Genomic DNA, 5,774 nt, shown 5'->3' on the forward strand with positions numbered 1-5,774 from the left:
GGACTCAATGTGAAATTGAGCGTGAGGACGTTTAATTTGTAAAGATAACAAACTCTGTCTCATCTGTCTGGTGGGTCACAGATGCTAAACTAGACCTTTTAAACGTTAGGATCATTTAGGGTTTAAGGTGATTATCTGGAGGAGAGACTCTCCTCAAATAATCAGCCTGAATGATACCACAGCTGCAGAGTAATGGTCATGGTTTAATACCACAGCTGCAGAGTAATGGTCATGGTTTAATACCACAGCTGCAGAGTAATGGTCATGGTTTAATACCACAGCTGCAGAGTATTGGTCATGGTTTAATACCACAGCTGCAGAATATTGGTCATGGTTTAATACCACAGATGCAGAGTAATGGTCATGGTTTAATACCACAGCTGCAGAGTAATGGTCATGGTTTAATACCACAGCTGCAGAGTATTGGTAAGGTTTAATACCACAGCTGTAGAGTATTGGTAATGGTTTAATAGCACAGCTGTAGAGTATTTGTAATTGTTTAATACCACAGCTGCAGAGTATTGGTCATTGTTTAATACCACAGCTGCAGAGTATGGGTCATGGTTTAATACCACAGCTGCAGAGTATTGGTAAGGGTTTAATAGCACAGCTGTAGAGTATTTGTAATGGTTTAATACCACAGCTGCAGAGTATTGGTCATTGTTTAATACCACAGCTGCAGAGTATTGGTCATGGTTTAATACCACAGCTGCAGAATAATGGTCATGGTTTAATACCACAGCTGCAGAGTATTGGTCATGGTTTAATACCACAGCTGCAGAGTATTGGTCATGGTTTAATACCACAGCTGCAGAGAGCGAGGCATTGAGGAACAGTCAGCAGAGTTGAATCATTGCCAGTTTATATATGTATCCATGTCCTTATTGGAAAAGTAGTAATGATTCCCTTTCCAACGTAGACGGAGAAGTGCGTTCCAGTCCGTTACTATGTTAAGGACTTCGTCATGTTTCTGACTCGTCATTTAGAAAGTCACATGCCCAGCGTGACTGTTTTATCTTGGATGTAACATTGCAAAAATCAGAAACTTTCTGTCCAAAAATGATGCAGAAAAATTAATCCATGCTTTTGTTACTTCTAGGTTAGACTACTGCAATGCTCTATTTTCCGGCTACCCGGATAAAGCACTAAATAAACTTCAGTTAGTGCTAAATACGGCTGCTAGAATCCTGACTAGAACCAAAAAATTGGATCATATTACTCCAGTGCTAGCCTCTCTACACTGGCTTCCTGTCAAAGCAAGGGCTGATTTCAAGGTTTTACTGCTAACCTACAAAGCATTACATGGGCTTGCTCCTACCTATCTCTCTGATTTGGTCCTGCCGTACATACCTACACGTACGCTACGGTCACAAGACGCAGGCCTCCTAATTGTCCCTAGAATTTCTAAGAAAACAGCTGGAGGCAGGGCTTTCTCCTATAGAGCTCAATTTTTATGGAACGGTCTGCCTACCCATGTCAGAGACGCAAACTCGGTCTCAACCTTTAAGTCTTTACTGAAGACTCATCTCTTCAGTGGGTCATATGATTGAGTGTAGTCTGGCCCAGGAGTGGGAAGGTGAACGGAAAGGCTCTGGAGCAACGAACCGCCCTTGCTGTCTCTGCCTGGCCGGTTCCCCTCTTTCCACCGGGATTCTCTGCCTCTAACCCTATTACAGGGGCTGAGTCACTGGCTTGCTGGGGCTCTCTCATGCCATCCCTGGAGGGGGTGCGTCACCTGAGTGGGTTGATTCACTGTTGTGGTCATCCTGTCTGGGTTGGCGCCCCCCCCTTGGGTTGTGCCGTGGCGGAGATCTTTGTGGGCTATACTCAGCCTTGTCTCAGGATGGTAGGTTGGTGGTTGAAGATATCCCTCTAGTGGTGTGGGGGCTGTGCTTTGGCAAAGTGGGTGGGGTTATATCCTTCCTGTTTGGCCCTGTCCGGGGGTGTCCTCGGATGGGGCCACAGTGTCTCCTGACCCCTCCTGTCTCAGCCTCCAGTATTTATGCTGCAGTAGTTTATGTGTCGGGGGGGCTGGGGTCAGTTTGTTATATCTGGAGTACTTCTCCTGTCCTATTCGGTGTCCTGTGTGAATCTAAGTGTGTGTTCTCTAATTCTCTCCTTCTCTCTTTCTTTCTCTCTCTCGGAGGACCTGAGCCCTAGGACCATGCCCCAGGACTACCTGACATGATGACTCCTTGCTGTCCCCAGTCCACCTGGCCATGCTGCTGTTCCAGTTTCAACTGACCTGAGCCCTAGGACCATGCCCCAGGACTACCTGACATGATGACTCCTTGTTGTCCCCAGTCCACCTGGCCATGCTGCTGCTCCAGTTTCAACTTCCACCTGACTGTGCTGCTGCTCCACTTTCAACTGTTCTGCCTTATTATTATTCGACCATGCTGGTCATTTATGAACATTTGAACATCTTGGCCATGTTCTGTTATAATCTCCACCCCGGCACAGCCAGAAGAGGACTGGCCACCCCACATAGCCTGGTTCCTCTCTAGGTTTCTTCCTAGGTATTGGCCTTTCTAGGGGAGTTTTTCCTAGCCACCGTGCTTCTACACCTGCATTGCTTGCTGTTTGGGGTTTTAGGCTGGGTTTCTGTACAGCACTTTGAGATATCAGCTGATGTACGAAGGGCTATATAAATAAATTTGATTTGATTTGATGTGATGTAACTTTTGTCCCTGAGAATCACATCAACCTGTTATCAGTCCATTTAGGAGCAGAGATATGATCTGTTGAATCTCTCTATCAAACAGTGGATTGGTTGTTTGGTCAGGTTTAGTCCAGAGCTTTAATCATAGAGAGAGAGAGAGAGAGAGAGAGAGAGAGAGGAGAGAGAGAAGAGAGAGAGAGAGAGAGAGAGAGAGAGAGAGAGAGAGAGAGAGAGAGAGAGAGAGAGAGAGAGAGAGAGAGAGAGAGAGAGAGAGAGAGAGAGGAGAGAGAGAGAGAGAGAGAGAGAGAGAGATTCTGTCAGACCTGGGCCCTGACAGTAAATCTCAGTAAGACCAAAATAATGGTGTTCCAAAAAAGGTCCAGTCACCAGGACCACAAATACAAATTCCATCTAGACACTGTTGCCCTAGAGCACACAAAAACCTATACATACCTTGGCCTAAACATCAGCACCACAGGTAACTTCCACAAAGCTGTGAACGATCTGAGAGACAAGGCAAGAAAAGGCATTCTATGCCATCAAAAGAAACATACATTTCAACATACCAATTAGGATCTGGCTAAAAATACTTGAATCAGTCATAGAGCCCATTGCCCTTTATGGTTGTGAGGTCTGGGGTCCGCTCACCAACCAAGACTTCACAAAATGGGACAAACAAACCAAATTGAGACTCTGCAACGCAGAATTCTGCAAAAATATCCTCCGTGTACAACGTAGAACACCAAATAATGCATGCAGAGCAGAATTAGGCCGATACCCACTAATTATCAAAATCCAGAAAAGAGCTGTTAAATTCTACAACCACCTAAAAGGAAGCGATTCACAAACCTTCCATAACAAAGCCATCACCTACAGAGAGATGAACCTGGAGAAGAGTCCCCTAAGCAAGCTGGTCCTGGGGCTCTGTTCACAAACACAAACACACACTACAGAGCCCCAGGACAGCAGCACAATTAGACCCAACCAAATCATGAGAAAACAAAAAGATAACTACTTAACACATTGGAAAGAATTAACAAAAAAACAGAGCAAACTAGAATGCTATTTGGCCCTACACAGAGAGTACATAGCGGCAGAATACCTGACCACTGTGACTGACCCAAAATTAAGGAAAGCCTTGACTATGTACAGACTCAGTGAGCATAGCCTTGCTATTGAGAAAGGCCGCCGTAGGCAGACATGGCTCTCAAGAGAAGACAGGCTATGTGCTCACTGCCCACAAAATGAGGTGGAAACTGAGCTGCACTTCCTAACCTCCTGCCCAATGTATGACCATATTAGAGAGACATATTTCCCTCAGATTACACAGATCCACAAAGAATTCGAAAACAAATCCAATTTTGAAAAACTCCCATATCTACTGGGTGAAATTCCACAGTGTGCCATCACAGCAGCAAGATTTGTGACCTGTTGCCACGAGAAAAGGGCAACCAGTGAAGAACAAACACCATTGTAAACACAACCCATATTTATGCTTATTTATTTTATCTTGTGTCCTTTAAACCATTTGTACATTGTTAGAACACTGTATATATATAATATGACATTTGTAATGTCTTTACTGTTTTGAAACTTCTGTATGTGTAATGTTTACTGTTAATTTTTGTTGTTTTTCACTTTATATATTCACTTTGTATGTTGTCTACCTCACTTGCTTTGGCAATGTTAACACATGTTTCCCATGCCAATAAAGCCCTTGAATTGAATTGAATTGAATTGAGAGAGAGAGAGAGAGAGGGGGGGAGGGAGGGAGAGAGACAGAGAGAGAGAGAGAGAGAGAGAGAGAGAGAGACGGGAGAGAGACGAGAGAGAGAGACAGAGACAGAGACAGAGAGAGACGGGAGAGAGACGAGAGAGAGAGAGAGAGAGAGAGAGAGACAGAGAGAGAGACAGACAAGACAGAGAGAGACGGGGAGAGAGACGAGAGAGAGAGAGAGAGAGACAGAGAGAGAGAGAGAGACAGAGAGAGAGAGAGAGAGACGAGAGAGAGAGAGAGAGAGAGAGAGAGAGAGAGAGAGAGAGAGAGAGAGGGGGGGGGTGGGGGGGGGGGGGGGGGGAGGGAGGGAGAGAGACAGAGAGAGAGAGAGAGACAGAGAGAGACGGGAGAGAGACGAGAGAGAGAGACAGAGACAGAGACAGAGAGAGACGGGAGAGAGACGAGAGAGAGAGAGAGAGAGAGACAGAGAGAGAGAGACAGAGAGAGACGGGAGAGAGACGAGAGAGAGGAGAGAGAGAGAGAGAGAGAGACAGAGAGGAGAGAGAGAGACAGAGAGACAGAGAGAGAAGAGAGAGAGAGAGAGAGAGAGAGAGAGAGAGAGAGAGAGAGAGGGGAGGGAGGGAGAGGGGGAGGGGGAGGGAGAGAGACAGGGAGAGAGAGAGAGAGAGAGAGAGGAGAAGAGAGAGGAGAGAGAGAGAACAAGCCATTCCATCTGTCCAGGTCTTTTTGTTATCATGGAACAAGCTGAATGGGGTTCTAGAACAGAGAGAACACACAGGATCTAACATTCTCGACTGATAGCACAATCTACCTGACGGTTTTCATTCCACCTCACTGCTCTAATGAGAACACCTACTAATTGACTAGACGGAGCGAAAATATGTTTTCAAAATAAACAATTCCATCAATGGTAATAGTGGAGTTAGGTCCTCTCTGTATCCCTCTTAGACTAAGCCAATATTTAGCCTCTTATTTGTTGTCACAGAAACCACTTCCCCCCCTTTTTTTCCCCTTAATAGATAGCATTTAGAGATGAAACGCTTAATAAACATGAATTCAGTGAGTCATGTCCCATTTTAAAAAAGAGACGGAGATTCCTGTGACAGCTAAGGAGATCTCACTCAGGTGTTTTATTGCTCACTCAGATGGACTATTTGTTTTTCAATTAGGGGGAACGTCAGATGGAGATAGGACGTTCTCCAAGTACTCAGCTACCACTTAAAAGGACGACAAGATGTTCTACCTGACCCTCCAATTACAGACAGGTCCATAAAACACAATGGCTCAAACAAAAGGGGACTGACAGGATAACAAGAACAGTTAATAAATACTCTGGTCCAAATGCTGCAGACATCCCCCTATTAATGACGGGGT

Source organism: Oncorhynchus kisutch, unplaced genomic scaffold, assembly GCF_002021735.2.
Source record: "Oncorhynchus kisutch isolate 150728-3 unplaced genomic scaffold, Okis_V2 Okis04b-Okis11a_hom, whole genome shotgun sequence".
NCBI lineage: Eukaryota > Metazoa > Chordata > Actinopteri > Salmoniformes > Salmonidae > Oncorhynchus > Oncorhynchus kisutch.